Source organism: Aptenodytes forsteri, unplaced genomic scaffold (genome assembly GCF_000699145.1).
Source record: "Aptenodytes forsteri isolate BGI_AS27 unplaced genomic scaffold, ASM69914v1 Scaffold183, whole genome shotgun sequence".
Taxonomy (NCBI): Eukaryota; Metazoa; Chordata; class Aves; order Sphenisciformes; family Spheniscidae; genus Aptenodytes; species Aptenodytes forsteri.
In genome coordinates this window covers 1781442-1789475 of record NW_008795918.1, presented here as the reverse complement: position 1 = coordinate 1789475, position 8034 = coordinate 1781442, and the positions used below count along the sequence as shown (strand labels likewise).

The 8034-nt window shown below is 38.9% G+C and overlaps 1 pseudogene; it reads left to right on the top strand.

The window, feature by feature from the left end:
• Nucleotides 1–8034, top strand: part of LOC103903501 — a 45064-nt pseudogene that overhangs the window by 268 nt on the left and 36762 nt on the right.

The window sequence follows — 8034 nt, the reverse complement described above, 5'->3', positions numbered from 1 at the left end:
GATGGGCTTGTCTTTTTTGTGAATGGCAGGAAGGTAAGTTTTTAAATGCTTTTTTTTTTTTATTGAACAGCAGTGCTTTAATGTTTACTCTTCATATTCAGGAAAGCTGTCATTCTGGAGCAACAGTTTATTCATGGATAACCACCTCTTGTCTTTGATCTTCCTTAGAGCATCCTGCTTTCTACCACAGTTTTTACATAGTTTGAGTGACTTTGTATCACGCCTCATATCACAGAATTTTTAGAATTATAATTAGTTAGCCGTTTACTAAAACCTTATATGAATATGCTCCTAAAGTTGATGTAGTTGGAGTAAATACATTACTAGTAAAAGAATATGCTGCTTACTAACATAGTTTCAGTAATTAATCAAAAGAAAATAAAAGTAGTTAATTTTTTTCTGTTCTTGATGCCAAAAGCTCACATTTCATTTTCTAAGACATTTTATCACCTTTTCTTACTTTGCATTTCAAGTGAATAAGAATTCCTATTAAAAAACACATCACCTAAAATATATTATAAGCTGAAATGAAGGAATTTTATTTCTTTGTTAAAAAAACAAACCAACCAACCTTGCTATGTATTTTTCTAGAGATATTTTTCAGTTGTTTGGTCAACATTTTTATACTCGAGAGAGAGGGTACTGGCTTTTTTTTTTTTAACCAGGTGAATTAAGGAAAAGTAATTCAATTTTTTTCTGTCAGTTATGTTTTACCTGTCATTACATGCCAACTGTGCTTAAAGGCATATTCTAAGACCTTATTTCACTCTGCAGTTCCAAATAAATTCCTGAACTAGTTCATGTTGTCTTACACCTGGTAAATTGGAGCATGCTGCTGGTATAGCAGAATTGTTGAGAGAAGCCAGAGGTTCGGTCTCTTTTCATTCTGCAGTGATGGGTCCTAAAAAATGTTTGCGAAGTTGTTTGTATTATCTTATCTCCAACAAGTTGAAGCATGCCAATGATGCAGCAACATTCTTGAGACAAGGCTAAAGCAAGGCCTGCATAAGCCCCACTCATACACATTAAACTGCATTATATTGAAAATATCTTAGTTACGTATCCTCCCTGCTCTTCTTATACTAAGATTTTCCTCTGCTTTTATGCTGATGGGTCTCTGCAAATGAAAGTGTTAATATCAACTTCAAGGAGGTAAAAATACACAGAATTTTCACACACACAAGTCCATGGCTTTAAACTGAAGGGATTTCTGATTCATGCTGATAAGAATCAAGAAAGGATCTAGTCCAAAGAGACTTTTCTTTCTACTCTTGTCTGTCCAGTGCTTACTCAGCCTCTCTTCCCTTTCAGTTCTCTGAGTAAACTATTATTTCTATTACTTTAAAAGGACATATTTGACCGATACTGCCTGACTCATTCATTTATATATCTGCAGATTGTGATCAAGTGACAGGATCCTGTTGATGAACAAACACATCACATTAATCCACAATATCATAGTTAATCCTTGTGAGACGATTATATTAGATCCCTCTCTAACCCATAATCTCTTTATTTCATAATGTAGGTAATAGAGAGGCAGGCAGATCCCGAAGAATAGCTGCTGTATTATCTAAGAAAGCAGCATATTCTTTTTTTGAACTTTGCCTTTGAGTTCTATAATTCTGTAAATTACTGCAACTGGGGATTAAGATGATTTGTTTCACTTTTCTTTGGGAACCACTGTAAGCAGAAAAATAAGTAGAAATAACACAACTACCTTGTATTTGGTCTCGGCAGAGCAATCCAGTGCTGTATGTGCACTGTGTGTGTTAGTTACGTGGGTGTAACATTGTAAAGTTTGAGTGTAACTCTTCTAAATACTGCCCAAATCTTTAGAGCTTCCCAAAGCACAAAAACCTTTCAGTGCATTTGTAATGAAAATAGTAACTAAAGAAATCAACACAGAACTACTTCCATAGTAAATAATTAATTTAGGCCCCAGTCCTTCAAAAAGTTTGGCATAAGCTTATTTTATTATCTTATTATCTTTATTTTCTGTCATTTGGGACTCTTCAGGTTGCTAACTGCAGTCACGCTCTGCTGACTTCAGTGGCAGTTATCCCAGCTAAGAAGCCACCATGCAGGTTATGAAGTTAAGCAAGCGTGTTTAGCTTTGCTGTTGAGAGCCTTCTATGCTAGAAGGAAAACAACATTAATTTAAGGATTAACTGGAGAAGGGCAACAGCGGAAAGTAATTTATTAGCTGCAGCTTTTTTATTAGCTTGCATTGTGCATTGTCCAAGCATTCAGTGGAATAATAAAGTATCTCTTTGACAGTCAAACAGTGTGATATGATTAGTCATATATTGATTACCAGTGGGAATGCACCAGTGGATAAAATTGCACTGGGTTTAAAGAAATCTAGAAACATGGTGGGGTCAGATGGAAGACATCATCTAGCACCTAAGCAAAATGGATGCAAATGCACACACCCAGTGGCAAGAGTAATAGGACTATGTATCATTCTGAAAAGGAGGTAAAATGAAAGGAAATGGAAGATTCCACTGGACTGTAGGGCACTGCGACACCAGAAGGAGGAGACTGTGATTTGAAGGTGGAGCCTTTATACTGAGGCACATAATGGAGGGAGTCCTTCCATAGAGAATTTAGGTGTGTGCACTTGGGTATCGTGCTCCATTTTAAATTACTATACTCCTTGGATGTTCAGGAAGCAGCACTGGAAGCATACTAAGATCTGCTGGCACTGTTTTGCAAATGCAAGATACAGATAATTATGTGCAAGGGTTAGGAAAGTATTATGAGTAAGGCTATTAAGAAGACCTATTGCTGTATTTGTTCAAACCATCCCACTTACAGGGTCCTGATTTCAGTCTTTTGGGAATTTACCAGGTATTGACTGTAGAGACTGAAAAATTCGGTATTGGAAGTCTGCCTCACACTCATTTCTCTCTCTGTCCGTACCCTTCTCATCTCTTTATGTGCTCTATTTTCATCTGTCTACACATTTTCTTGTCTCTGGAGCTATCTGGTCAGAAGATCCCTCCAATTCTGCACATGCACATAAAACAAGGGAGAGTCAAAAGAATATAAAGAAAAAATAACTTTTGAATGTTGTAATTTTTTTTCTTTAACAGTCTCCTTTGCAGTCTGTCTCTCAGGTACAAAAAATGGCTGTGGAGTAGGAGGCTGTGGTGCCTGCACTGTGATGATATCCACATATGATCCAGTTGCCAAGCAGATACAGTATCCTCGCGCTGATATTTGGAAACAGTAATTTAGTGTTTTGAGAAAACTGACATTCACTGGAAAATATTTTGTTTCTTTCTATTTAGACGGATTTTGGGGAGTTCTGGTGCATATTTAAAAGCCTTACCTATAGCCTGCCTCTACAAAGGTGATTACAGGGTTGGCCTCACTATCACGCAGTAACGGAGATTTAGATCCTCTCTCTTCAATCTTTGAAAAAAGCCGAAACAAAACAAAACAAAACACCAACACCCCCCAACTTTCTGGGGAAATGATGTTTTTAAGTTGTGTTCTTTATGATTTGAGATTTCAGCAGCCCTTTTGTCATCTGCCTCTCCTGACTCTCTTGTGCTTATTTGAAGATATGTTACTGTGAATAAGTCTTCACTAGATGTTTCATGTAATCGTTGATAACATCTCCATGGACTTCAGCAATAGATGTGTTAACGTTGTAATTGTACAGTTTTGCTCACAGCATAGTTTGGAGTTCTACTTTCTTTATCTCCCTGGCTCTTGAAACTGTTCCACTAGAAATGTTGTGCCTGACTTCATCACATCTGGCTCTAGACTTTAGGTTTCAACAAAATATGTAATAATTTTTTTTTCTTTTTTTTTAAGCTTAACCTTCCACTTCTTTAATTAGAAAAGCTTATCACTTAATGCCTAAGTCCCAGCTGTAGGAACAGGATGCATACTCTCACGGTCCAAGTGCAGGATTTTGTATGCTTGCACAACAGTTTTTCTCACAGCAAAGTTTGGAGTTCTACTTTCTTTATCTCCCTGGCTCTTGAAACTGTTCCACTAAATGTTGTGGTGTTAACGTTGTAATTGTACAGTTTTGCTCACAGCAAAGTTTGGAGTTCTACTTTCTTTATCTCCCTGGCTCTTGAAACTGTTCCACTAGAAATGTTGTGCCTGACTTCATCACATCTGGCTCTAGACTTTAGGTTTCAACAAAATATGTAATAATTTTTTTTTTCTTTTTTTTTAAGCTTAACCTTCCACTTCTTTAATTAGAAAAGCTTATCACTTAATGCCTAAGTCCCAGCTGTAGGAACAGGATGCATACTCTCACGGTCCAAGTGCAGGATTTTGTATGCTTGCATATCCTTCTCCCCATGTCTTTCTGCTCAATCTGAGCATTTCTAGATTAGCTGGAGTATATATCCTTTGTTTCCTCCTCCATGGACCCATATGACAAAGCTATTTAACACCACAGTTCTCCTTCACACGTCAAAGACATCGTCCTGCCAACTCCTGCCTTCTCCCCATATGCTCACTGCATGGTGCTGCTGTCACTACTGTGGAAGGGGTTGGAAGCATAAAAACCAGGATTCATCCAATTCAGGTGAGAGTAAGCTGGACTGTGTAGGGCTGCAAGATAATAAGATTTTCCTGTCCTATGTCTGTAATCAAGTTGGGATCTGTAAGAAGGTGCTGTGAGTCTATGCAATTTAGTGTCTCTGAAGGGATTCTAGAAACTCTGGATTTTGTCTAATCTTTTTAGATGAACAGGTGTTTTTAGGAATTAATACAGCAATTGCTGTATGGAGCATGGAACGAGCTCCTCCTAATGTACTACCATGCAGGGAGAACATCACAATCTCCACAACAGAGGGCTAGCCAACTGTATGCCATGTAGGATGCCAGCTTTCAGAAGGGGATGGGGAAGAACAAAGAGCATCAGTCGGTTTCATTTAGTCACCAGCATGGCATCTGGCATCTCATTGAGGACAACATACTGCATATGTTGTAGTAAGGGATGAGTGACTCCAGGTGGCAACCAGACTGACAGGTATTAAATTAGACACATTTTCCCTGTGTGCCAGAGATTTCCCTCGGATTAGGTCAGCTCTTTACTTCCTCCACTCTGGCTTGTCCCTGAAAAGTGCAGTCTGACCACACAGATTTAAGAATATTTTCTAAACATCGTCTTTTTTCTCAATATTATTTTCCAAGGGTCTTGACTCTGGGACTGGTCTGTGCTGAAGCTCTGGTTGAGGAGATGTTCTGTGTTCTGTCCTTCATGGTTAGAAATATTTAACATATGATTGATGTCTAAACTGAAAGTCTTGGGCCTTGTTCTGTTCTCATGTCAAGGAATGAGGATCATGAGGGTCTAAACTGGAGCAAGTATTGTCCTTTAACTAGGTGATTGCTCTGAGCATTTTCCTCATGAATGGTCATAGTGGGATAGTCAAAATGCTGCTACTGGCCTACAGCCAGTAGATGACATACCTGAAGATGGCTATTCAGGAAGCCAGTGAAGTCATATCCTGGATTCAGGGCCTGTTGTTCTGTTTTGCTCTAGGAAAGGCTAGCCAAATGCAATGGCTCCCAGTGTGGCTTCTGCACCCCTGGAATGGTGATGTCCATATATGCTTTACTGAGAAACCATGTGGAACCTTCCCTGGAGCAGATAATTTCTGCCCTGGATGATAGGTTTCAGACAGTAAATTGTAAAAAGTATAATAAAGGGATAAATGTTTGACTGCCAAGGTCATAAGTATGACTGAATCAAAGAGCGGTAGATGATGTTCCAAAGTGGTATTTTGTCATAGCCATGGTGGTTTAACGACATCTCAAAATCATAAAATGGTGGTTCACACTGGAGACTTCAAATGGGATACACAGTGGCATTTAGCACTGGCTAAATATTAATAATTTCAATATATAAATTGATATATTTCTATATCAATTATAGACAGCTACACATCTTTTGCTAGGGTAGGTCAATATTTTCAAATGTTTTTCTTATTTTGGGACAGTTGGTGGCATCTGAAAAGGCTGAGCCTCCTTGAAGTACCAACCTGGAATCTAGCTTCATTTGGAAATTCTTTTTGGTTGAGCCTTTGGAAAATATGGCTCTTTTACTTTCTAAGTGTGCTGGGCACTTACAGCTGCCACTGACTTTGGGTTTACATGTACCCTTGTGATGCACTTAAGAATCCTTTGCATCAGTTCCAATGACTTGATCCAGGCACCACTGAAGGAATTTTGAGTTTTTTCCATTTACTTTATGGATACTTGGGTACCCAAAGGCAACTCACTCCTAGGGGCCCTATGGTTTAAGAGGTCTCCTGGAGCAACTTCAAGTGATTGAACAAATCTGCTTTGGAACAGGAAGAATCAAAACATTAATTTACAAATAAATCACAAAGCTGCCTCATTGCTTTTATAGAGTAGGATATGATTTCTTTGGGAGCCAACATGTTGCCAACTCAGAGGAACTGGACAATGCTGCTTGGATCAGGAAGAATGTGTGTGTTCATCTTCTACAGGAGGACAGGTAAGTTACACTAGATTTTTTTTCATTATCTCCTGTTTGCATTATAGAATTTGTAGAAAGGGGCCATCTTGAATTATGGCAGCATCTACTTTTCTGTCCTTGGGCATTTAGCCCAGACTGAACTCCATGCTCTGTGCTCTTGGTGCTGCAGAAAGGTAGCACAAGCATATCTGCATTGCTGTGTAGTCAGAATGGAGACAGGTTGACCTATTTAGTGACATTTTCCAGTGAGAGTGTGGATCTCAATATTAAACATTTAAGTCTACTTCGTTTTGTGAGGAAGAAAACTGTTGATCAGAGACACCTTTCTTAAAAAAGCTGGTCTTGATGTGAAGTTGAACTCTCTTAACAGAAGTTCTGCAGCCATCAGCATGGCTTGTTTCTGTGTGCTTCGGACACCAACTCTGAATTTCTGAAGATGAAACAAAGCTATTCCTGTGCAATGTCAGTTTGTACTTGTAAAGCCTTTCATAAGCGTTACTGTGTGTTAGTGGCTCCAAGATCTTCAGGGAAGAAGTGTCTCATTCTTCTGCATTCTATAGTAATTGATATATTGGTACTGCTTCAAAATACACGTTGTTTTATTCTCACTCTACGTATGCACATTCTAAAGTCACAATTCACCTCATTTGTGTTTCTTCTGACAAATGTTCCACAATTGCTATGTATAAGGGTACACATGGGAACTCCAGTACACATAAGGCCTTCAGAAAGGTCCTCCATTCCCTGTGTGCATCTCAGAACTTGTCTTCATCCACCTGCAAGAAGAGGCCACAGTGCCCTAATATGACTCCATCTTGCTTCATGATGAGGAATTGAACTCCCTGGATAAATTTCCTCTGACTGAAAAACTTTAAGTAACCTCTAAAATAAAATGTCTTTGGTGATTGGAGGAAAACTTGTTTTGACAGTGAAAAGCCTTAGAGCCCCAAGGAGCGTAACTGGATGTGTGTGTACATTTGTGCACGTGTGTATTGTTTCTGCCCCTTTAAGAACTGAAAATTGTTGGCCAGCTGCTGCCAAGGTTGTTTGAAGCATGAATCTGGCAATGCAGCAGTTGCCAGTTACAAAACAGCACTTACTTTGGGTGCTCTTTTATTTGGCTTTCACTGATTCGCTCATAGTTGCTTTCATCCAAGTTAAATAGCTGGTGCCTAATTATTGTGAAGATCAAGGGAGAGCCAGAATTTTTTGCCATTTCATCAATGGAGTCAGTCAGTAGACTAGGTCATCCAGAGCCAGATCTTATAGTAACCATGGCCATGATCTGTTCAGAGTGCCCAGAGATAATGACTGTTTGGGGAAGGGATAAGAGACTTCAGACTAGGTGTCGTGGTTTAATCTCAGTCGGCAACTAAGCACCACGCAGCCGCTCGCTCACTCCCCCCCACCCGGTGGGATGGGGGAGAGAATTGGAAGAGCACAAGTGAGAAAAACTCGTGGGTTGAGATAAAAACAGTTTAATAATTGAAATAAAATGATAATAATAATAATATGATAATAATAATAATAATACACAAAACAAGTGATGCACA